The 27,567-nt window shown below is 36.2% G+C and overlaps 1 pseudogene across 1 annotated transcript in view; it reads left to right on the top strand.

Annotated features, from left to right (window-relative positions):
• The window catches only part of LOC149181279 (oligopeptide transporter 4-like), a 51,484-nt pseudogene extending 25,776 nt beyond the window's left edge, over positions 1-25,708 (top strand). Inside the window, exons 2-3 of the transcript XR_016257532.1 lie at positions 23,874-24,056; positions 25,037-25,708. The product of XR_016257532.1 is annotated as an oligopeptide transporter 4-like (transcript). The remainder of the gene's footprint in view (positions 1-23,873; positions 24,057-25,036) is intronic.
• The last annotated feature ends 1,859 nt before the right edge of the window (positions 25,709-27,567 follow it).

Below are 27,567 nucleotides of genomic sequence, written 5' to 3'. Positions count from 1 at the left end.
GAAGGAAGTTAGAGCATTTTCCAATGAATTCTAGGTATCACAAGCTCATACCACTGCAAATAAGTAATTGAACAAGGCCATAAGAAACATCAATCACATAAACTCCTTGTGAATCTTGAGTAGTCAAATTGATCTTTGTATTAAGTATGAAAACTACAATTTCTTACAATAACACAACTTTATTTTGCTAATGAAATTACCAACCCTTTAGGAATTCGATTCTCAAGCTTAATATAGAGTTTTCCATCCTTGGATACTATGATCCACCTTTAGAGGAATTCGAATTCCTACCTTAGACACCTATCCATTCACAAAACAAACTACTTAATTACAACTTGACAACCAGCTGTCTTTAAGAGTCCTAATACAAATAGGAGTAAAACTCCTAAAACATGCTTTCAACAACCTTATCTGGGTCTTCAATACATTATTTAATCATCTTCCAACCCATGTATTCGAGCTTGATGATATCCACAGTGTTGTTGCAAAACATGCTGAGTCATGACCTAACTGTCCTGAAAACTAGGAGACATAGTTCCTCCTTTTAAGGCCCTTAACCCTTTATGCTTATCTTCAAGCAGTTTTGTTGGTTTATATGTGGCATGCATTAATAATCCATTGAAACATCATTTTCCACCTGTGAAAAAAGGAAACTCGAGCATATGGTAAAGAGGACGAAAACATGACTGTGTTACGGAAATAGTCTGTTTTCGTAGCACAGTTTTTATATCAATTATGGAATACTCCTTGGAACTCTGCTTTCTGCGTCACTGCCATCTAAAACTTCATATATGATCCCATGTCTACCAGCAACCTCAAAACTTGGATTTTATCAGACCTTACCTCCGAAATGCATCTATAAAGTGCTAAATAGTCACCTTTAGCAGTTTCGTAGCGCGCTACGAAACTGCTGTGTATGCACTTTTTTTTCAACATAGTTTTCAAAAATCTGTAGTTTTGGGAATTTTCAAAATTTCATAAAGACTGATCTGATCACCAAAAATCAAAACAAATTAACCTTATGAGATGTTCTTCTTCACAGATGACCTTCCTTTTATATGCCAAAACTCTTTTTATGTGCCAAAACTGTTTTAATATATTTCCTTCACTGCCCCTTTTCAACACCCTGTTTCATTATTGTTGTAGACCCTTTTCTAGATTGTTTAGTTGTATTTCTAGGTCTTCAATTTGCCTCTTCAATCTCCCGTTGGTAGCTTTCAACATCATCGTTACAAATTTGGCTTCTTTAATGAAAGACTGACCTATAAATTTGTCATTTTCTACAGTGTTTTTATTTGAAAAATACGTTTTGAGACAGAGATTATATCTTTTGATACCTGATAGTTGTTACAAGAATGGAGGAATTTTTTATAGATAAGAATGTTTATAAGAGAAACCTCTCTCAGCTTTTTGAAAACTAGCTTCAGTTGTCCGGAATCTGCATTATAAAATCATGTATAAAATAGGAAAAATTCAGAATTCTAAAAATGGTTCTCAAAGGAAACTTCGAATCTCCAAATTGGTAGCACCTGGGAGAAATTTGAAAGATGTTTTTGTTCCTCGTTATTCCTTAGAAAAAAACTCCTTCATATTTTTGAAACTCATCTTCATTTTCCTGAAAATTCCTTTTGAAACCAACAACTCAAAATAGTCCAAGAAACACACAAATCCCTTTGCAGCTCCTGGTAGAAATACATGTAACCTGTATGGATGAAAGCTTGTGTGAAGCTGAGGTAATCCATGATAGCCTTATTTTTGTCCTTTCGTTGTAACCCAAACTGCCCTCTTAAAAATATGACAGCTGTAAAGAACTTTTTGGACAACAAGTTGTTTGTCACAAAGTTAACTTTTCAAAGGTGACAACTGACTGATACATGCAAAGGTTGAAAAGTAAATGACAGAGAGGAGCTTGGGTAGCTTGTTTAAGGAATGATATTCGAATGTGGAGAGAAAGGTGACAAAATGAGGGAGTGGAAAGCAACAGCCACTTCATCAACCAATAAAAATAACTTTGCTTTTCCTAAAAAAGAAGGTTGCACTCCTGAGCTCCTATCTCTTGATCCCTGATAGTTGTTACAAAAATGGAGGAGGTTTTTGTAGATAAGAATGTTTATAAGAAAAACCTCTTTCATTTTTCAAAAATGAGTTTTCAATTGCTCAGGAACCCCCTTGGAAGTTGACTACTAAAAACATAAAAACAAGGTTTTTGCTCATAGTGCACTACGAAACTACTTGTTTTCGTAGTGCAAATCACCTTTTTTGAACTAGCTGCACTACGAAACTGTGAATTCCTATATGATTGCAAAAATTTAACCCTAAACTTAATGGAATGACTTCTCAATGGAAAATGTGACCTGTTTGACCATGAAGTGAACCTAAAGGACTTTATTTGGAAATGAAAGATGACATTTTAAGACTTCAAATGCTTATCACTTACCCTTTTATCAAGACTAAAATGACTTTTAGACCTCCTTGAAATCATGACCAAAAGCAGAGTTGACACAATGATGTTTTGAAAATATTTGGGTGATAACAGCGGCTCCACTAGGGATAGTGTGCCCCAGTGGTACACTAAGAACCAGTAGCTCCAGTGCTACGATCCATCCTTTAGAATAAAATTCTAAAATTTTTCCCAATCTGCTTCCCAAGCTTTAATGATTTCTGCAAGAGGGACTCAGACTGTTCCTACTAAAAAATGCTCAATCAACCTACCCTGAGCTTATTTGCACATTCCTACCTACCCTATCAGCTGCAATTTCCACTTTACATCAGGCAACATGATATTTTCAATAAAGCCAATCAATTGACTTTTATGATATTTTAGGCTCTTGACTGCATTTAACCTCAAAATAACCATGAAAGTGAGATGAACAAATCAACTTATAATGTATATGATCTTCATAATGCAAATGAAAATGAAATACTGGTGTGCAAAGCTTTGCCATGTATTCATTTATAGGGTGAAAGAGGACATGGTTAGTTTGATGATCATCATAACATTCTATATCTTCAGACAATTGATTCTCAACCACACAAGATTCCTTTGATATGCTATCCAACTGCTTTTCTGAATGATTCCCACAAACAATGTAATTTTCCTCATTATTATGATCATTCTTTGATGTAAGCTACTGCAAAGTATGACATAAAAAATCAACCTTTTCCTCTCTTTGAGGGTTATAAAAGCTATCTTCCAGTATTTCTTCTTGGTGTTTGCAATGATTTTCATACTCTTTATGATCAAAAGGCTGACAAGTTTGCTGCATCTTTACATTAATCTTAGAGGGTGTAACATGGTTTTCATAAGTAAACCCCTGCTGATTTTCATGTTGCATTTCATGGGAAGTTATCCTTTCTTCTTGGTGTTGAAATGTATTGTTATGAAGAGCCTCTAAAATTTCTTCATCCATGAATTCATCATCAGCATAACAATCCTCCAAATATTGAATAAAACTCATAGAATGTTTACAGTAATCTTTGACCAGCAATAAGAAGGGATGACACTCTTTATACATCTCATAGAATACATCATGGAAATTAGCAAGCGAATATAATGAACCATTTTCCAAGCCTCTATACCAAGACCATGCTTTTCCTTCTAAAGTGGTCATAAACATCTTCATGAGACAATCTTCATGGAACTAAACCTTAAGACTGTGTACATGCATATGGAACCTAACCAAATGAAGAGCAGCATTGTCTTTCTTTTCATCTTTGAATATTGGAAGATCATCTAACCATTCAACCTTTGGAATAGGATTTGGAAAACCAGGGATATGAGACCGATTCATAGGGGCATCCCTGGCATTCATTCTTGCAATGGCAGTCATATTGAAACTTCATCAAGTTACTGATCTTATAGCAGTGGAGTCACCTTCCAATTTGCTATTTGATGTGTGGAGTTTCCAAGGTATATGTAGCCTCGAACAACTTCCTGAGCTCCTGCTACCTTCAGAATTTCAGCTTTTTGATTTCGAGAATGAGTAATCTTCAGGCTCCCGACAGATGCACCAAAATGTTATCACAAAATCTGGCCTTGATAGGCTGCGGATCAAGCAGACTCTGAGTAACTCTTTCAAACCAATCTTTTGGTTGAGGCTTAGCCTCCTCAACCTAAGAGGGCTCTCTCAATAGGTTTAAGGTTTTTGATTAACGATTAGATGGCTAACTCTAGGAACAAAATGGACAAATGTATAATGGTTTGCTGGTTGAATCAAGGATTAGCAAACATCTATTGGGCTATGGAGTCAAGATGATCTTCAACAAAACAACATGATCAGAAAAACATGGAAGTCAAGGCACTTAGAGTTTAGGTTTATAAATAAAACAGTAACACAATGAAACAACAAAATTTACAAGCATGTGAAGGAAGTTGAGCATTTTACAATGAATTCTAAGTATCACAAGCTCATACCACTATAAATAAGTAATTGAACAAGGCCATAAGAAACATCAATCACTTAAACTCCTTGTGAATCTTGAGTAGTCAAACTAATCTCTGTATTAAGTATGAAAACCACAATTTCTTACAATAACACAACTTTCTTTTGCTAATGAAATTAACAACCCTTGAGGAATTTGATTCTAAAGCTTAATATAGAGTTTTCCATCCTTGGATACTATGATCCACCTTTAGAGGAATTTGAATTCCTAACTTAGACACCTATCCATTCACAAAACAAACTACTTAATTACAACTTGACAACTAGCTGTCTTTAAGAGTCTTAATACAAATAGGAGTAAAAATCCTAAAACATGCTTTCAACAACATTATCTGGGTCTTCAATACATTCTTTAATCAGCTGCCAACCCATGTCTTCGAGCTTGATGATGTCCACAGTGTTGTTGCAAAACCTGCTGAGTCATGACCTAACTGTCCTGAAAACTAGGAGACAGAGTTCCTCCTTTTAAGGCCCTTAACCCTCTATGCTTATCTTCAAGCAGTTTTGCTGGTGTATAGGTGGCATGCATTAATAATCCATTGAAACATCATTTTCCACCTATGTAAAAAGGAAACTCGGGCATATGGTAAAGAGGATGAAAACATGACTGTGTTACGAAAATAGTTTGTTTTCGAAGCACAGTTTTTACATCACTTATGGAATACTTCTTGGAACTTTTCTTTTTTGCATCACTGCCATCTGAAACTTCATATATGATCCCATGTCTACCAGCAACCTCAAAACTTGGAATTTATCAGACTTTACCTTCGAAATGCATATATAAAGTGCTAAATAGTCACCTTCAGCAGTTTCATAGCGCGCTACGAAACTGTTGTGTATGAACTTTTTTTTCAACACAGTTTTCAAAAATCTGTAGTTTTGGGAATTTTCAAAATTTCATAAAGACTAATCTGATCACAAAAAATCAAAACAACTTAACCTTATGAGATGTTCTTCTTCACAGATGCCCTTCCTTTTATATGCCAAAACTCTTTTTATGTGCCAAAACTGTTTTAGTATATCTCCTTCACTGCCCCTTTTCAACACCTTGTTTCATTATTGCTGTAGACCCTTTTCTAGATTTGGTTAGTTGTATTTCTAGGTCTTCAATTTTCCTCTTCAATATCCTGTTGGTAGCTTTCAACTAAACATTCATCATCGTTACAAATCTAGCTTCTTTAATGAAAGACTGACCTATCAATTTGTCATTTTTTGCACTGTTTTTATCTGGAAAATAGGTTTTGAGACAGAGCTTATATATTTTGATCCCTGATAGCTGTTACGAAAATGGAGGAGCTTTTTGTAGATAAGAATTTTTATAAGAGAAACCTCTCTCAGTTTTTTGAAAACCAACTTCAGTTGTCCAGAATCTGCATTATAAATCATGTATAAAACATGAAAAATTCATAATTCTGAAAATGGTTCTCAAAGGAAACTTCGAATCTCCAAATTGGTAGCACTTGGGAGAAATTTGAAAGAGGTTTTTGTTCCGGGTTATGCTCTTAGAAAAAACCTCCTTCATATTTTTGAAACTCATCTTCAGTTTCTTGAAAATTCCTTTTGAAACCAACAGCTCAAAACAGTCCAAGAAACACACAAACCCCCTTGCAGCTCCTCGTAGAAATACATGTAACCTATATGGATGAAAGCTTGTGTGAAGCTGAGGTCATCCATGATAGACTTATTTTTATCCTTTCATCTTCATGGAAATTTCCATTTATAACCCAAACTGCCCTCTTAAAAATATGACACCTGTAAAGAACATTTTGGACAACAAGCTGTTTGTCACAAAGTTAACTTTTCAAAAGTGACAGCAGGTTGATACATGCAAAGGTTGAAAAGTAAATGATAGAGAGGAGCTTGGGTAACTTGTTTAAGGAATGGTATTCAAATGTGGAGAAAAAGGTGACAAGATGAGGGAGTGGAAAGCAACAACCACTTCATCAACCAATAAAAGTAACTTTGCTTTTCCTGAAAAAGAAGGTTGCACTCCTGAGCTCCTATCTCTTGATCCCTGATAGCTGCTACAAAAATGGAGGAGGTTTTTGTAGATAAGAATGTTTATAAGAAAAAATTCTTTAATTTTTCGAAAATGAGTTTTCAATTGCTCAAGAACCCCCTTGGAAGTTGACTACTAAAAACATAAAAACAGGGTTTTTGCCTCATAGTGCGCTACGAAACTGCTTGTTTTCATAGCGTAAATCACCTTTTTTTGAAGTAGCTGTGCTACAAAACTTCGAATTCCTGTATGATTGCAAAAATTTAATCCTAAACTTAATGGAATGACTTCTAAATGGAAAATGTGACCTATTTGACCATGAAGTGAACCTAAAGGACTTTATTTGGAAATGAAAGATGACATTTTAAGACTTCAAACGCTTATCACTTACCCTTTTATCAAGACTAAAATGACTTTTAGACCTCCTTGAAATCATGACCAAAAGCAGAGTTGACACAATGATGTTTTGAAAATTTTTGGGTGATAACACCTTCAATCTCTTCAAGCCACTGTCTTACCACAGTCCAAGCTCTGTTAGTAGTAGATGACCACCAGTACATGTAGAAAAGGCTGCCTGATCTGGAGTTGTAGACACAGTCTGAGTGTACAAGAGTCATAGTCCGAGGGTATAGAAGAAGGCTTGTAGTTTAGAGCAAAGCTATAGTGCCTTAGATGGCCTCCTCATTGTAACTATCTGTAATAAAGACCGAGGTGCAGTAACTGTAACAGTCACTGTAACTATCTGTAATAGTCCTGTAATGAGGCCGAGAAAGAGAACAATTATGCAATGAGGCCGAGGTGTAGTCATGTAATGAAGTAAAAAATAATAGTAAAAAAGAATAGTCATGTAATGAGGTATTCAGTCCAAGGTATTATACACAGTTCGAGGTATGATAGGGTACAACAAGAGATCTAAGTCACCACAGTCTGAGCTACTATAATCATAGTTCGAGCAAATGAGATGTTGCAGAATCAAACCCACCACAATTCAAAGGTATGAAGGCCGAGGTGTATGAGATAATACATAGTTCGAGACTTTCTGTTTAGATGCTTAAAGGTGATCAAATTTGGTTTTCCATGCTATCAGTAATATTTAAGACCCAAACCAAAGATCCACCGCTGGCATTCCTAATGCTGCCTCCTTTTGTGTTCACGAGTTGTGAACTACGACTCCTTTTCTAAGCATTGGTTGATCGAAAGATGCTAAAGGAATGAGGTTTGAAACTATATTTATAGTGGTTTTGGCAAAGGAAGTGAGGAGACATGTCTTTAAGAATAGGCCGACATGATTGTAAAGTGTAGGTCAGATAGATAATTATATATATATTTTCCAACTTAAAAATTCGATTTCTCTCTAACCACCAGGAGTTTGGAGGTGTGCGAGGGCTCGTTGGAAAGGGGAAGCAATCCTCTTTCAGATGGTGTAGAGTTCATTTCGAGAGGATGCCTTCACGGTGTCCATATTTAATTGTTTTGTTTACTGTGCATAAATTTTTGTGCAGACTGTCCTCATCATAGTGTGTCATCATCATGACTCCAAGTTTTCCATGTGATCATGGTGGCATTCATGTCATTAACCATGCATCATCCTTGGTGACCTCCAACCATGACATCATATGTCATCAAATCAATGTCCATCAAGAGATTTATATTTCATCAATGGTAATTATTGACCAACACTATGTCACCTCAATTAACTCCTCCAAGTTGTCTGTTGAAGTTGAATTTCAAATTTCCTCAATTTTAATTAAGGAAAAATCAAAATTGAGATTTTCTTGCCGCATTTTCAATACTCCCTTTTAGCAAGAAAGGGATTATCAACCACCTCTATCCTACACCTATGGAACATACTGCATGCACCACCTCTCACTATTGTTGCTACTTTTGCAACATCTGCAACTGAAAAAACATAAAAAAAAACTAAATCAACTGTGTTTGCAATTGAAACAATTATATATATAACCATTCAAGTTCAAATTATACAAATTTTTATATATTTATAAACAATTATAATAGAAATATAATTTTTCGATAAAATATAAAAAAATAATTATATAAAAGAAACATATGTAAATTAAAAAAATAATTTAATCTTTAAGTTTGGTTTATATATATAATGAAAGCTTAATACTTTTGTAAAATATAAAAATTAAATATAAAAAAGAAATAAATGTAAATTAAAAAAATATTTTAATCTTTATATATATATATATGAAAAGTTTAATATTTCAATAAAATATAAGGTCAAAATATGAAAATACATATGTATATTTAAAAAAATATTTTAATCATTAAATTTTATTTCTTTTATGTAACATGTCAACATATCTAATCTATTTTTGGTTAATATGAAAATGCTTAATAGTAATTTTTTAAGGACTTTTATTATTATACCAAGTAAACTCAATTACTTGATGTAATTTGTAAGTGCTAAGTTGAATTCACATTCACTGTATATGTGTTGATTTCATATTAATTCATTTATTCGTATTTTTCTATGCATACAAATCTTATATGATATGGTAGTATTGACGTAAGTCTCAAACCTAACTTTTGTAATGTATGTGACCCTTATTCCCTTAACTAGACGAATCTTGAAATTTTTGAACAACTGGATCACACTTCATAGAGATCTAAGTAGGTGGCTCAGATCAATGGTTTGGACAAGGTGTGAATTGTAGAAATTCCTTTTAGATTTAAACAACAAATTAAATCTACAAGGAATTTCTACATGGTACCATAGCTATATTTGTAGAAATTTATACATCATATCATAGCTAGATTTGTAGAAATGTCTACATGGTATCAAAGCAGAAGTCAATATAGAAGAGGAGAATACGAGTTTGTCTTTTGCAGGAGAAATTGAATTTACAGTATCATACTTTAGAGCCAGTGGGATGTTGTTCTACAGATTGAGACTGGAATATGCCCTTGAGGGTAGTTCAAACTATATTGCTTGGAAAGACATGATGGGGGCAGTGTTGGAAGACAACGGGCTTAAGGAATTCATAGACAAAGATATTCCTAAGCTAGGTAATGCTCAAGATTTGAATGAATGGAGGAAGTGTGTGGCAAAGGTGAGAAGGATTAACCTAGAAGGAGTTCGAGATCATATTGTCTCGAACCTCCACGGCAAGGAAACTCCATTTGCAATGTGCAAGGCATTGAAAGACCTGTTTCAAAGTAACATTGACCACAGGAAGTTGGCACTGAAGGACAAGCTCAGAAAAATGAAGATGGAGAAGGGCGACACAATACCGAAATACTTGACCAAGTTCACCCAATGTTAGGATGACAATGGAAGTATCAGTGTTGTAGTTGTTGAAGGCAATTTGGTGAGCCTAACACTTCTAGGACTTCCCAAGAGTTGGCACAACTACTAGGACTGAGTTAATGGGAGGGAGAAGCTACCAGAGAGGGAGCGATTGTGGTCTGACTTGGTACAAGAAGAGATTCAACAGAATACCAAAGATGGGACCTCATCCAAAGAAGGGGAAGAGGACTTCACATTAGTCAGCAAAGAAAAAAAATCCAAGGGAAAGTTGTCCCAAGGTGAGGGGGGGGGCGGAAAAAAGAAGGACTTGTTGAACATCAAGTGTTTTCATTATCACGAGTTCGGGTACTATGCCATGAAATGCCCACATAAGAAAGAAATCAAGAAGGTACCTGCAGTAGCAGCATCAGGTGAAGCTCTAGCTTCACAATTCGAACTTGATTTTACTCTCATTGCATGCATGACAAACACTATAATGGGAAGCATGTGGTATCTCGATAGTGGTTCGTCGTTCCATATGAAGGGGAATAGAGATTTCTTCAATGACTGATAGGAGAAAGACCTCAAGCAAAACATAGAGTTTGGAGATGATGGGATCTATAGCGCGACCGATATTGGTACTGTTACTTCTCATAGGGAGTTTGGCTCCCATCTCAGCCTCACATATGTGGTATGTTCCAGGACTAAAGAAGAATCTTGTCTCCATCGCGGTATTGGAAGGTTGTGGCTAAGATGTGATTTTAAGGAAAGGAAAGGTTTTCCTTAGACACATTGCCATGGGACAGGTGAAATAGATCGGTGTGCGAGTCAAAAACCTATATGCACTTGAGGTACAAGATGCATGCGAAGCCTTGAGGAGCAAGGAAAAGGTTAGAGACTTGGTGTTTGAGAGGGATCATAAATTACCTCTCACCATGCAGCCTCAAAAGCAACCTCAAAAGTAGCCTCAACAAGTTGTGGAGCAGCTAGAATTGGAGAAGGAAAGAGGAGATTGAGTGGAGACATCCACTCAAGTAGAGATGATCCAGGTGGATATTGGTGGCCACCTGCCAGGTCCACCTGGACCCCCACCATTGTCTTTCTCAGCATTTTCAGTTTCCTTAATTGTAGCACAGTTTACTATTTTTAGCAGTTTTTCGGGTCCTGAACTTCCGGAGCCGTTTTGAGGCCCTAAACGACGTTTTTTTGGAATTCTAGGGCAATCGAGCCCTATGTTGCCTCCCAAAGTGGTAGTACTCGGATAGATCTTTCTAACGAGCTATCGTACGCGTCAAACGGAGATCGTATGCCAAAGTTACGACCCCGGGAAATTGATGTACCAATTTACCCAAACGGGGCCCACAATTTGGCGTTTCATCTTCTAGGGTTAGGTTTCGGTATGTGAAGGGTTTTCCATTGTTTCTCAACAATAAATAGGCCTTCGAGCCTCATTGTAATACAGTTCAGAATAGTTCAGAGGCATGTAGCCATCACATCTCTTCTCAGAGATAAGCTACCATCGCCCTAGCTAGTTTAGTGCCATTTCTGTTTGTAAGCATATGTCAGTATTTTCCATTAATGAAATGAAGTATTATTTCCGCTGCATCTTTGTGTATATGGTTATCTCTGTAATTTGTTGCGTTCCTGTTTAAATCTGGATCAGTGGTATCAGAGCGGTCTGCTTTTTCTCTGTTTTTCTTTGCATGTCCCCAACAAGGTCGGGATATAAGGAGTTAGGGCTTGAACTGGTTGAACCTTTGCAAGACCAGCCTCGCAAATCCCGACGGCCTCCCATGGCGGACGAGAAGAAAGACGAGGGGGCAGGAGATCCCATCAAAATCTTGCTCGAAGAAGCGCTCGAGCGACAACGGAACGCGATGATGGACAGCTTTGCGCAGATCCTTCAGCGGCTACCCAGAAGCGGCGCATCGGCTTCCAGCAGCTCCTCTGGAAACGCCACACCCTTTAAGGTACAAGTTAATTTTGAAATCCCCATATTCGAGGGTCAGATAGACGCCGATGCCGTAGATAAATGGTTAAATCTGCTAGAGGGTTATTTTTCTGTTCATGAATTTTCGAGTCGGGAAAAGATTGTTTTTGCTCTTCTCAAAGCAGCCCCCCACGTCAAGGACTGGTGGGAAACCTACTGCGAGCAGAAGGATGAAAGTACTGGCTCACTATTTTCAGCCGCACCCACCTGGGATTCGTTCCGGGATGCCATCAAGGAGCAGTACTACCCTGTCGGAAGCTATGAGGATGAATACATAAAGTGGACCACGCTGCGGCAGGGAAGGGACCAAGATGTGCCGGAGTTCACCAATCTTTTCCATACCCTTCGCACAAAGTTGGGTATCAAGGATTCGGAGCAACATTTGATACTCAAATACCGTGGCTGCCTGCACAAGTACATCCAGGAAGAAATACAGTTCCTAAACATCCCCTCGCTCGGCGCAGCATACCGGTATGCCGTCAAAGTCGAGCAGAAGTTTAAACAAAAGAAGCGAGACTTTGGATCTGCGAATCCAAAGCAGGGGAAGGGTGCCCCTAAACCACAGAACAAAGGACAAAGCCAAGGCGGGACAACCCAAGACAACCAGCTGAAGCTGCAAGCAAAGAGCAACGCCGCGAAGCCGAGAAAGGACACTGGAAAATGGTGCGAGTTCCATAAGAGCTCCACTCACAACACAAGTGAGTGTCGGGCCAAACAGTCACTGGTGGCTGAGCTAAAGGTTTCAGAATCAGATGCATGTTCCGACTCTGAGTCAGAACCCGATAAGGGGTATGAAAAAGGGAAGCAGATCATTGATGCGGATCCCAGCGCCACTGTTGCTACCGCAAAGATCCAGAAAAATGAACCCGAAGATCCAGAGGAGGAGGAGCGTCTCTTCCACTCCCAGATGTGGGTTAAGGGCTCCCCGATACAGTTCATTGTTGATAGCGGGAGTCAAAAGAACCTCATTTCGGCAGAGGTCGTGAAGCGGTTGGGCTTACCGACCACAGCACATCCACAACCATACACCATTGGGTGGCTTTACCAAGGGCGAGATCTTCGCGTGAGCCAGCAGTGTCGCCTTCCATACAACATCAAGCCCTTCACGGATGAGGTATTGTGTGACATTGCTCCCCTTGAAGTTTGTGATGTATTACTAGGACAACCATACTTGTGGAAGCGACATGCTATGTATGAATCAAGGCCCCGTGCTGTTATTATTACATTGGGAAATAAGTTGTTCAGGATACCAGAGGTACCACCACCTACCGCCATCTCATTGATTACTGCAAAACAATGCAGTAAGATCATTTCCAAAACCAAAAAATTTGTTTTCCTGATGATACGCCCTCAAGGGAAGAAGAAGACAGTGGCCGCGGCCTCCAAACGAGGTCCCTCTGCACGGCAGCTACAAATGGACAAGATTGTGGAGGAGTACAAAGACATCTTCACCTCCCCGGCAGGGGTTCCTCTGCACTGTCAAGTCAAGCACTCCATTGATCTGACCCCAGGTGCGCCGCTACCCAATGGACCAATTTATCGGCGCTCCATTCTGGAGAACAATGAAATCAAGAGGCAGATTCAGGAGCTCCTACAGAAAGGTCACATCCGCCCGAGTTCTTCGCCCTGTGGGAGCCCGATAGTGTTGGTACAGAAGAAGGATGGGACGTGGAGACTCTGTATTGACTATCGGGCGCTGAACAAGATCACTGTCCGTAATAGGTACCCGATCCCGCGGATTGATGACCTCCTAGACCAACTAAAGGGGGCGAAATATTTCAGCAAGATCGATCTGAAGTCAGGATATCACCAGGTACCAATTGAACCCTCAGATGTGTGGAAGACTGCCTTCAAATCCAAGGAGGGCCTCTTCGAATGGTTGGTCATGCCTTTCGGATTGACGAATGCTCCTGCAACCTTTATGAGGCTAATGGATGACATCTTGCGGCCATTCACCAACTCCTTTGTAGTAGTATACTTGGATGACATTCTGATCTTCAGCCAGAGTTGGGAAGAGCACCTCCACCACATCCGACAGGTTCTCCAAACACTGCGGCAACACAAGCTATGTGCCAATTTGGAGAAATGCACTTTTGGCATGACCGAGGTCCAGTATCTGGGATACATCATTGATGAACAGGGGGTGCATGTCGATCCAGCCAAGGTCCAAGTCATTCGGGATTGGCCCTCTCCAACCACTCTAACAGAGCTCCGCAGCTTTCTAGGTCTTGCCAACTTCTACCGCAGGTTTGTGTTGGGATTTTCTCATATTTCTTGGCCCTTGAGTCAAGTCACCAAGGGCGGGGCGAAAGCAAAATTCTTTTGGTCTGAATCTCAACAGAAGGCATTCAGGGAGTTGAAGGATCGCCTCTGCACGGCACCAGTGCTCGCGTTACCAGATTTACAACAACCATTTGAGGTCGAGACAGATGCCTCTGACTATGCTATTGGGGCAGTCCTTACTCAACATGGACATCCAGTGGCATATCACAGTGAAACACTTTCAGACACAGTCCGGAAGTACCCCACTTATGATAAAGAGATGTATTCCATTGTACAGGCCTGCCGACAATGGAAGCATTACATTTTGGGGAAGGAAACGGTCATCCACACAGACCACCGACCTCTGCAATTCATACAGACCCAAGGGAAATTGCAGAATGATCGCCATCAGAAGTGGTCTACATACCTGCAACAGTTTCACTTGAATATCAAGTATAAAAAGGGCAGCACCAATAATGTTGCAGATTGCCTCAGTCGACCACCGATCATGGCGCTAACCACCGTGCTCAACTCTTGCGGGCACGAGACTTCTGATTGGCCACTTCTCTACAAAAGCAACCCAGAATTCGGCCACACATACCAGACACTCTTGGAGGGTCGGCAGGTTGCAGATTTTCACCTCCAGGATGCCCTATTATGCCACCTCGGTCACCTTTGTGTTCCTTCAAGCGAGCGTGCCAAGATGATTTGGGAAGCACACTACAGTCGGGCTGCTGGGCATTTCGGGGTCGAGAAAACAGTGGCAGTACTGCAAAACTATTTCTATTGGCCGAATCTTCGACAGGATGTTGGGAAGTACATCCGATCATGTACTGCCTGTGCCATTGCCAAACCGACCATTAAGAAGCAAGGCCTCTATACCCCGTTGCCTACCCCTAGTCGACCTTGGGAATCCATCTCCATGGATTACATGTCAGGCCTTCCTTCCACTAAGCATGGAAATGACTGTGTTTTTGTGGTCGTCGACAGGTTCTCAAAGATGGCCATTATGATGGCCTGCAAGAAGAATATCACAGCAGAAGCCACTGCTAAACTCTTCTTTGAACGAGTGTGGGTGCACTTTGGGATCCCACAGTCTATCATCTCAGATCGGGACAGTCGGTTTCTCAGCACATTTTGGTCCAGTCTCTGGTCAATGCTGGACACCAAACTCACGAAGTCCACAGCCTTCCATCCTCAAACTGATGGCCAGACAGAGGTTGTCAACAGGATGATTGTGCACATTCTGCGCATGTATAACTCAAAGCATCCACGCACATGGGACGAGAGCCTCCCCTATGTTCAGCACAGCTACAACCGAGCTCTTCACAGCTCCACTGGCCATAGCCCTTTTCAGGTGGGTTTAGGATTCCAGCCACTATGCCCCATTGATGTGGCCATGCCACTTGCAGCTACTCACATGAATTCAGCTCATGTCCAGTCCGAAACAGATAAGGCCACCAGCTTCATTGAGCGCATCCAACATATTCGCCAGCAGGTCCATGACATTCTTGAGAAATCAAATGCCAAGTACAAGCAGCGACATGATCAACACCGGGTGCCACACAAGTTTCAGGTGGGCGACAAAGTCTGGTTGCATTTGCAAAAGGAACGCCTTACTGGAGCCTATCGGAAATTGAGACCACTTTGATATGGTCCTTACACCATTACTAAGGCTATGGGAGACAATGCATTTGAGCTCAGCATTCCCCCATTCCTTGGCCTGCACCCAGTGTTCAATGTGGACCGCCTTCGGCCATACTTTCCACCATTGCTAGACACATCCGACATTGCAGAACAGCTCAAACCCACAGAATTAAATCCCGATTGCATGGAACAAGCTGCAACTGATCGGATCATGGACACACAGATCAAGAACACTCGCCAACAGCATATCCAACTGTATCGAGTTGTCAAAGCAGGCCAACTCCTTCAGCAGGGCAAGTGGCTCACCAGGGAACAAGTTCAGCAGAGGTTTCCTCATCTCATGGAGGAGCTCAACGCAATGGGGACCATTGCTTCCTAAGGGGGGAGGAATGATCCAGGTGGATATTGGTGGCCACCTGCCAGGTCCACCTGGACCCCCACCATTGTCTTTCTCAGCATTTTCAGTTTCCTTAATTGTAGCACAGTTTACTATTTTTAGCAGTTTTTCGGGTCCTGAACTTCCGGAGCCGTTTTGAGGCCCTAAACGACGTTTTTTTGGAATTCTGGGGCAATCGAGCCCTATGTTGCCTCCCAAAGTGGTAGTACTCGGATAGATCTTTCTAACGAGCTATCGTACGCGTCAAACGGAGATCGTATGCCAAAGTTACGACCCCGGGAAATTGATGTACCAATTTACCCAAACGGGGCCCACAATTTGGTGTTTCATCTTCTAGGGTTAGGTTTCGGTATGTGAAGGGTTTTCCATTGTTTCTCAACAATAAATAGGCCTTCGAGCCTCATTGTAATACAGTTCAGAACAGTTCAGAGGCATGTAGCCATCACATCTCTTCTCAGAGATAAGCTACCATCGCCCTAGCTAGTTTAGTGCCATTTCTGTTTGTAAGCATATGTCAGTATTTTCCATTAATGAAATGAAGTATTATTTCCGCTGCATCTTTGTGTATATGGTTATCTCTGTAATTTGTTGCGTTCCTGTTTAAATCTGGATCAAGAGACCTCTAGTAGGGGAAAATTTCAAGCCAAGTGGGCAGAGAGAGCACATGCAACCAAACCTCTAGGTGTGGCGTTGGGCGATATAAAACCTTAGTCCAAGAGTTTCAGAAATTGCGTAGGATCCATGGAGGTGTTTTTGTTTCATGGATCATTGCCTTGCTATGGGGGCCCATAGTACTCAGTAGCAGGAGGATTATTGTTAGTCAGATACTGAGTAGTGCAGAGAATTATTGACATCAGAGCAGGAGGCTCAGTAGAAGAGTTAGCAGCAGCACATTTTTCCTAATAGATAGTTGGAGGCACGGTTGATTCAATTTATTTTATTTGGATGCCTTTTTTGGATTATAGATGTTGCAGTAGCAACAACAACAATGACAAGTTTTGGATGCAGAATATTCCAAAGGTACTAGATAAGGAGAGAGTTGAATTCCTTTCCTGTTGAGAGGGAGTGTTGAAAATAGCAATAGGAAATGTTAAAAATAACACTAAGACAAATCTTAATTTCATTTTTTCCTTGAATTAAATTGTAATTCCACATCTCATGAAAACTTGTAATAGTTAAATAATTTAATTTAACTTAGTTGGCTCAATTAATGTGAGTTGAGGGTCTAACTAGAGTCATGTAGAGTGTCTCCTACTTTATAAGAGACCTGGTTGAGTTTATTTTGAGTTGTAATTATTTAATTTAGTCTAACTGAGTTAAATTCAGTTAAACTAGTTTCAACTGATGGAGGAATTAGTGGGAGATCTAGTAGTTGGGTGTAACTTGTAGTAGTGGGATGTAACCAACAATGATCAACCAACAAACTAAAGGTTCATTCATAATTAACTCATGCATTTCAGATCAAAGAAAGACCCAATTGAGATTAGAGTTCAAGGCCAATGTATTATTAGTTGTATAATCATCCAAATTGTACATATGGTGCATGTAATTAGAGGAAGGCCTATGAGGATTACACAATTCATATTTGTAGAATTTCCCAATTAAATATGGGCTAATTCCCAAGGAAAATACACAAAGAAATATGAGCTTGGCAGGGAGCACAATTAGCTAAGTATTTGCTTGAGCTTGCCTGGGAAGCAGTGACATAGATAGAGATAGTGTGGAGGTTGCTCGGGCTTCAGCAATGCATTGTAATATTCTAATATTTTATGACTAATGCAATATACAGATAGCAGGGGTTTTAGGTTTGGCTTTCCCCACAAAATTATTGTGTTATGTGTGATTGCATTCTTTCTCTCTTATGCACCGTGGTTTCAACGATCATTTATTGTTTCCGCTGCTGAGTAGAGTAGATTCAAGTCAATTGTTTTAGCATGTTACAATTTGTAGTTTGAATCTACAAGGAATTTCTACATGAATTGGACGATGTTGATCATTTCTTTGTGGGTTGGTTAGGTATTACCCCATCCCCAAACCCTGGCATTCGAGCTCATTTTCTCCTTTCACCGTCGACGGTGGCTCTGGAATTGGCAAGGTCCATATAATGCAGAATTTCTCTATCACCCCTCCATGGTTCATTGGTATCCTTCTCGTTTCAGTGTTGCAATTAAAATGGAATTTTGTGCGGACATGTTTAGGTTTTATCGGGGAAAGATGGTGAACAAGGGTATGTTATCATTGTTTTACGGGTAAGTAAGAGTTCCTTCTTAGTTTAGTTGCATTAGTAGTTACTCGGCCCGTTAAGAGTCTAACACTAGTTTCTTTGGTTAGGTGTTGCCTTCGAGAGCATACACAGACTTTGATGCCTATGGTGACTTTAATGCAAATTCTCTATGGAAATTGTCTTCATAACTTTTGACCCAGAAAGGGTTTCTGTGAGACTACTTAGTTCTGAGCCGTGCACTTGATGGGTTGGATTTGGTATAGCTCTGTTCGAGCTGTGGGTTGGATTTGGCATAACTCTATTCGAGCTGTCAGAGTCATTCCCAGTGGTCTTAAGCTAGCTAATTTACTACATTATGGTGTTGTTAATAGGCCTTTGCAGTCGGGGATCTTTAACTTGGTTCTAGGGTGGTAATTAAATACTGGTTATCATTTTCCTTCACGGCTACAGTCCACAAGCATTTGGGGTTTTGAACTGTAATTTTGATAGCTTGCCCACATGGTTTTTTGTGGTTGTGCTCAGTTTTTTCTGTTTGTAACTGGTAACATTCGTAATTAAATCAATATGTCTCTGAACTTGTTATATTCCCATTTCCCAAACTAAATGTTATTTATGTAATTTGCATGACGTTAATATAGATATTGGTTATCAAGAGAGGAATTACTCCTCTAGTTTCTTGACTCCGCCTTTGTAATGTAGTTACTGTTTCTTTAGTTTTCAGTAGAAGAATTCCTTCTTTTTATAACAAACTAACTCATGCCGGGGTTAGGGTCAAAGTCCTTTCTGGGCTTCTTCCTGACCCACACGATTATTACCGATGAACATGGTAGTGGACTATTTCTGCCTTGGGGTTCTTGCTGAGGTGGAACTAAACCTACCCAAATTTTCATGATTAAGCTATTGTTATCAAATTTATTTCCTTTCACCGCAACATGGTTGACTAAGTATGTTATTCTTATTACATGTCTTTACTGCGCTTTTGTGAAGAGGTTAGCTTTCAGTGCATTCTCAACTAGTGTTCTGTAATTACAAATTTATACAGTCTAATTCTCAAATGAACTACTAGGCAAAAAAAACATTTTCATCACCTTTCATATAGTCAGTTACTAATCATGCACACAATGTTAGATGTACTTGTCTGTTTCAGGTTCTTGCAATCCAGGAGCTTTGCCAGAGAAGTGCTCTCCTCCCTTCCAACGAGACCGGTGATTATGTCTGTGTCTCCCCATGAGCCCCTAAGATTCCAAAAGTTCTGTGACTCTACCCTCTTTTGGTCAAACTTCGAGATATCGAGACCACCCCGCTCCAACCTAAAATTCTCCTGACTTTAGTCTGTAAATGGATAGTTCCACTGGTTCAACCCAACTCAAGAATTATTCCACTAGGGGTAATACTATACCACCTTTATGTAATAACCTGGTCTATTTGAGTCTCTTCCTTTGCCCTTTTCCTTCTTTTCCCACAGAGAATATTTCCCAAAAAAGGAAAAACAAGAAGACCCCTCTCATTCATCGAGATTTACTTATCTCGAGAATGAGAAGCCAAAACCATAACCGTCACAATTATTTGGAAGTTAGACAATCCCTATATAACTTCTCCAAAAATCCAATTCTTACCAAAATAAAACTATAGTTTTCTTCTTAAAGGAACAAAAGAAATATCCACACAGTCATATAGGTTTCTTTCCAAAATTTACATAGATAAGTCTTTTACCTTCGAGTTTCATCTAAAATAAAAAAGGAAATTAAAGTACTAGTACTAACTAGAAGTGTTACATTTTATTATTTTATTTATATTATACATATTTAAATTGCATATAAACAATTATAATATAAGTATAATTCTATTATAATAGATTAATAATATATAAATGTTATAACAATTATCATATAAGTATAATTTTATTATAATAAACTAATAATATATAAACCATATATAAGTTAATATGGAATTTTATTTTAAATAATTTAACTATAAAATGTTTGTCAAATATGAATAATGTAAATTTTGTAATAAGATATTTAGAAAAAAATAATTCTTAACATAAGTATAGCTTTGTTATATATTTAAACGTTAAATATCTTTCATTTTAAATATATAAATGAAAGATATGTATTTTAAAATATATAAAATGTTTGTCAAACATGAATAATGTAAACTTTGTAATAAGGTATTTAGAAAGAATTAATTCTTAACAAAAGTATAATTCTGTTATATATTTACCAGTTAAATATATAAATGAAAGATATGTATATTAAAATATATTTTAGATTTTTTTTTTTTTTCATATATAATTTAAAAAAAAATTAATATGTGCAATTTCATATCGAATTTTGTTTTCAAAATTTTGAATGTGGAGTTTTCTTTCAAAATTTAAAGTCGATTTTATAATGAAATATTTAGAAAGAATTAATTTTTAAATACTTAATTATAAATTTATAGGAATACAATTTTTCATGTATAAAAATTTAATTTAAATAATAATTATAAAAATTAAGTTTTTTAGTCTGCTTTGTTTTTGTTTTTTGTGGGAGTCAAAATCTTTGAAATCATCTAAGTGTATCAAGGAATATGTGTTTGATTTGAAAATGAAAAATCTGTAAGTAATTGGACTGATAGGAAAATACTTTCTTTGGTATCTGGTAATCAGTTGCTTGGACACACCTGAAACTTAACAGTATCAGGAATCTGCTGGCTTCTTTCTATGTATTCAGATTATTATATTTTCTTAATATAATCTATGATGGTTTTTCTCTCTGAGAAATAGATATATATATATATATATATATATATATATATATATATATATATATCTATATATATATATATATATATATATATATATATATATATGAGATTAAAAATTGTAAATTATTAATATATTTAATAAATTTTATAAATTATTGATAAATGCGAGTATTTATTTATTATATTTTTTATTTGCGTAATGTTCATAAAATATATTGTGAATAATTTTGTTTACATATATATTAGTGTAGTCATATAAATTAAATGAGTGATAAATGTGGATAAAAATCAAAGCGCTTACCTCATAACACATCTCATATTTTCATAATTGAAAAATAATAAAAATTTGACTCGATTATAAATTTATTTAAATTGTAATTTTTAATAATAATTATAAAAGAATTAATATAGAGTTAAGCATATATACATTTAATTAATTAAATTAAATAAAATAAATATGTAACAACATTTTTAAAGATGAAGATTCACTTCCATTTTACTACGGAGATTCTTAACTTTTAAATAGGCATTGGTACAATACAATAACTTACTAATACCATATGCCAAGTAAACCATAACTCATGTTCATGTGACACATTTATATGAGTATTTTTCTTTTTAATTAATCAATTTAATGAAAGAAAATAAAAGACATAACTACTTTTAAGATAAATATCTATTTTTGATCCTGGCTATTACTAAATATATTCTAAAATATTTGTGGAGCTTAAATCTCTATTACCCAATTAATAATTTGGAAACCTTATTCCAAAATAAACATACATAACATAGTTAAATGGTAATTATAACATAGAAATAGTTTGTAAAATATCTATTTTGCATTGTAATGATTTGGAAGTCAATAACACCATGCAAACTTATTCATCACCCTGAAAATGGTAATTCTAACATAGAGATAGTTTATAAAAGATCTTATTTGCATTTGAATGATTTGGAAGTCAATCATACCATGTAAATTTATTAATTACGTTGGTAGACATGTCTATTTGATAATAGAATTTCTAGAATTATAATTTGATTATTAGTAATTATTAGGTGGATGGTAGATATTTAACTTCCATGGAATATGCCAAAATATTAGTAGTAGTATATTCATAAATCAAAGCTTAAGATTTATCTCTATTTTTGTTTTCAAATTAATTAATTGAAGAAAATAACATATCAACGCGTGTCATATTGGGCATGTGGTATTGATGAGCCATGTTATTGTAAAAAAATTTACTTAGAAGTTAAGAATATTCATGGTAAAGTGCATGTAGTACTGATGAGCCATGGTATTGTAAGAAAAGCGACCTTAAGAATATCCATGGTAAAGTGCACGTGGTATTGGTGAGCCATGGTATTATAAGAAAAGCTACCTAGAAGTTGAGAATATCTATGGTAAAGTGGGAGTGAATCTCCATAGTTAAGAATATTGTTAGATGTTTTCTTAAATATATGTTAAAATCATATATTAATTTGTTATAATTAATAACAATTGTGTAGTTGTTACATTTTTTTAAAATATATATGTTAACCTCATATATTAATTCTTGTTATAATTAATAACAATTGTGTAGTCTAAATTATAGATGATATAGTTTTTTTCACTAGAATTCACCAAAATCCGACAATACAATTTCAAGATTTTTTGTTATTTAATATACATTTTGGAATGCATAAATAGATTAAAAGCACTATAAAAACCCGAGAGACTCTAATTATGCAAATGAAACAATTTAAATTAAAATTTAAACTCAAGTTTTTAAATATGTATATCCCATTTCAATTAAAATTAACTAGAAAAAATATCATGAAAAATGTCATTTTCGACTAAGCCAATAACAACGATAATTAACAAAGAGAGTTATAATTTAAATTAGTTTCTATTACTTTTTTAAATTTAAGTAAGGATTACAAAATACGTGTTTTATCATAGATTGCTGTCTATTTGTATTCACCAACCATTTATTTTATATAATTTTATTTTATATTTTAAAATTATAATATTATATCTAGATTTAATTAAACACTCTATTAATAATTATTTTATTTTCTATTAAAGCGGTGGATAGAACAACTCTCTCTCACACACACACACACACACACACACATATATATATATGAATTAATATAGGGTTAAGCACATATACATTTATTTAATTAATAAAATAAACTAAACTAAACATGTAACAACATTTTTAAAACTTTTAAATAGGCATTGGTACAATATGATAACTTACTAATATCACATGTCAAGTAAACCATAACCCATGTTCATATGACACACTTATATGTTTTTCTTTCTCTTTTCATTAATCAATTTAATGAAAGAAAATAAAAGAGATAACTATGTTTGAGATAAACATCTATTTTTGATCCTGGTTATTACTAAATATATTCTAAAATATTTTGTGGAGCTTAAATCCCTACTACCCAATTAATAATTTGGAAATCGTGTTCCAAAATAAACATTATAATGATTTGGAAGTGAGTAACACCATGTAAACTTATTCATGGTCCTCAAAATGCTAATTCTAACATAGAGATAGTTTGTAAAATATCTTATTTGCATTTTAATGATTTGGAGCTCAATCATACTATGTAAATTTATTAATTACTTTGAAATGCATGTCTGTTCGATAATAGAATTTCTAGAATTTTTTTTAATTATCAATAATTATTAAGTGAATAGTAAATATTTTAAAACTCTACAAAATTTACCAAAAGTTACAAAAAAAAGTGGTACAACCACTTTTTTTTAGCTGTGGTATCGCTTGATCTTTCACTCTTCCCATAGGTATCATCAATGCTACCACTATTCAGGTAAGTACATGGATTTTCAGTTTGTTTGAGATGAAATTTATTGGTTGTTTTGTATACTTTATCTTCTTATTTGGTTCTGGCACAGCAACCAGGCTTGAACGTTATCACCGAATACATAATGGGATATATCCTCCCCGGGAAGCTTATTGCCAACGTTTGCTTCCAGGTTTATGGTTACACGAGTATGCAACAGGCAGTTGCTTTCCTGTCAGACTTCAAGCTCGGCCATTACATGAAAATCCCACCACGCTCTATGTTTCTTTTCCAGGTATGCTATGTTGAAAATACTCACTCTCCTTCAAAGTTTAATATATAGATATATCCTTATGCTCATGGCACTCACCCAACTTATGAACATAAGCATCATGTCTTGTTTTTTTTCTTTCACTTCTAATACTATTTTAACCCTCAGTTGGAAAAAATCTAGTAATTTCATATTGAAACATAAATAATTATAAAATAAGTAATAGTAATTTTTTAAGTAAATCAAGTCTCAATGATAGTTTAAGTGGTTGAGTTTACTTTGTTAAGTATCTTGCCAATTGGAAAGTCACATGATCAAATCTCTTTTACGCCTAGTGTGAACCATAGTCGAAAAAAAAAAAAACTCTTCAAGCAAATTAAACATGATTTTTCCTTTTTCCTGACCAGATAAGCGTGAACCATATTGGTCCACCTTTCGAACCATCTAATGTGGTTCATCCTTAGGACAAAGTTTCAAAACCACATTAGATGGTTCGAAAAGCGTGAACCATATTGGTCCACGTTTCGAACCATCTAATGTGGTTCATCCTTAGGACAAAGGTTCAAAACCACATTAGATGGTTCGAAAATGTGGTTCATCCTCAGGACAAAGGTTCAAAACCACATTAGATGGTTCAAAATGTCATCTAATGTGGTTCATCCTTAGGACAAAGGTTTAAAACCACATTAGATGGTTTGAAAATGTGGTTCATTCTCAGGACAAAGGTTCAAAACCACATTAGATGGTTCAAAATGTCAACCAAATCATCATGCTTCTGTTTAGCTTCAAATTTCTTTACCATTATGAAACTTTCCAAACATATTATAGATAAACACACTATATTATAGATACACATTAGAATTCTTGTTCTTTAGGACAAGCTATTCCATTTTTTATAAAATTAGAATGAATTTTCCATAGTTACTTTATTTGTAGAAGATCAAGTTAGTGGCTCGCCACATTTGTTTTGTTTTGTTTACTGATGCCTTGTGGATGCAATGCAGTTTATAAGCACATTAGTGGCTGGAACAGTGAACCTTAGAGTTTCATGGTGGATGTTGGAGCCTCCAAGTAGCCCATGGACATGTCCCAATGATCATGTGTTCTACGATGCATCAACCATATGGGGTTTGGTTGGTCGTGAAAGGATATTTGAAAGAATATTTGGCAAGCTTGTAGTGTATCCAAAGGTAAATTGGTTCTTCTTGGGTGGAGCAGCTACTCGAGTTATAGTGTGGTTGGTGCACAAGGCCTTTCCAAATGTCAAGTGAATTCCTCTAATCAACATGCCAGTTTTGATGGGATCTACAACCGTAATGCCTCTAGGCAGTGCAATCAACCACACATCTTGGATCACCGTTGGCACCATTTTCAACTATTTTATCTTTACAAGGTTACAATTATGTGTTCTTTGTAGGTCTGGATGCTGGTGTGGCCTTTATGGCTATATTGCTATACTTTGCATTGGGTATGGAAAACATATCCATAAATTGGTGGGGAACAAGAGGGGAGAATTTCCCTTTAGCTATCTGCCCCACTGCTAAGGGTATCCAAGTGGATGGTTAGCCTATGTATTAATTCTGATTTGATGGTCACTGTTTTTGCATTATGTGTTTTTACGTTGGCAAGTATGTACATGTATATATGTCATCATCTCTTATCAATGTATATGTGAATACGTAGTTTTCTATTATATAAAATTCAATAAAAACCTCTTCTACATTCATTTTTTTACTTTGTTTAATAGCACATATTTTTATTAAATAATTATTATAGAAAGAAAGTGTTCACCTACATTTTTCACATTACCAACACAATAAAGAGAAATAGGACAAATCTTTTAAAAGTTAAGCTTTTGGCAATGGTTATAAATTGCCCTTCCTCCAACTTTTGTTATAGGTTTGAATAAATAATATTTTATATCTTATTTAGGGGAGCTTGGATTATTATCATTGAATTATCTATTTTATTATAATTTAATTAAAAGATTTATTTTGTAATAGAAACTAAAACATTTTTTCTCTTTTTATAGTTATGTTTTTTTTTTTTTTTAAAGTTATCTCTAGGTTGGGGCTAGTTCTTTTATTGGATGGAAGAATATAGATCCACCCATAATGGGATGCTTGTCCTCAATATTGTATGCCATTCGGTCAAGTCTGGAGACCCTTTGGGAATTTTAATTCACCAAAGTGGCTTCCATCCTCAACCCTCCCCACGAGGTTTAAACCTATGACCTCGCACAGACTAAACCCATGCAAACCAAGTGGTCTACACCTCATGGGTATTTTTGTAGGTCTATTGAGTTTGTCTATAATTGTGCCTACAAATTTTGTGATTAGTTACTTGCTTCAATCTCACGGAAACCTACCCTTTTGGTGACATATCGTCTATGCCTTAGACTTTCAAGTTGCCCATTACTTTCTTATGAAAGGATTCTCTTTTCAGTGAAAAATAGAGTTAGACAATTGAATTTCAAGAAACTTGCGAGCTTATTAGAATTGAGTGTTATTTCTAATTTGGAAGAAAAGAAATGGATCTAAATTTAATCAAAAGCAACCCATTTAGTTGTTCTAGTGGATTTTCAAACCTCTAATTTGTATGAATCTCTATATGTAGATTGCGCTCTAGGTGTAGAAGGGGGAATTGGACGTGGCACAACTACACCAACTAGTGGAGTATTGGCAAAGGGGCTCTCCCTATTCTATGAGTAGTGAGCTTCCTATTTACTCTTTCTTTTTCTGCTTAGTATAAGCAAACCCAATGCTTTGATGGAAGGGAAATGCACTGTGTTGCTCAAGATATTGAAAGAAGGAAAAAGACTCGCTATAACTAGCCACATAATCCTCCAGAGCTTCGAAATGACATGTTTCTCAATCTCACATTTACTATATCAAAGGAGAAGACAATACCTAAGGATACTAAGGTAGCTAATGATGGTTGAATTCCGAGTTTCTTATGTTTTGAGAATGATAATAATGGCTATAGGATTATCTCTAAAGCCTTGATGACCAACATGTAAACACAAGTTTAATTTTAGCTCTCAATTAAATACTTTCATATTAAAATACGTGAATATATATTTATATGTTTTGTAAATAGTTTCTATATGTAAGTGACTTTTATACCATGTGGCTTTACAAGAACAAGTATTACTCTATTATTTTATTTTATTAATCTATTAATGATTTTGCTCTAAATTTTCAGAAGTGTATATACAAATCACCTCAACATATATAGATGCTTCATTTTCTATTATATACAAATCACAAAATATAATATTCCATACTCATTTATTGTGTTATAAAAGTTTTACCTAATATAACCACATATTATTTCACTCACTAGTTCTTAAGTGAAAATGGACAAACATTTTTGTTACATACACAATATACACTATAACACAATAAAAATTAAATATAGCTCTAAATTATGCCATTAAACCAAAATATACACATGTAAAGAGAAATAAATATACACATGTAAAATGAAATACATAGTTCCAATAAATCATTAATTTGATACCACTTCAGGTTGT

Source organism: Pinus tabuliformis, chromosome 3_2 (assembly GCF_031772625.1).
Source record: "Pinus tabuliformis cultivar Carrire ecotype Pingquan chromosome 3_2, CPIR1, whole genome shotgun sequence".
Lineage (NCBI taxonomy): Eukaryota > Viridiplantae > Streptophyta > Pinopsida > Pinales > Pinaceae > Pinus > Pinus tabuliformis.
Note: the sequence above shows the minus strand (reverse complement) of the source record. Positions and strands in the feature narration are given on the sequence as shown.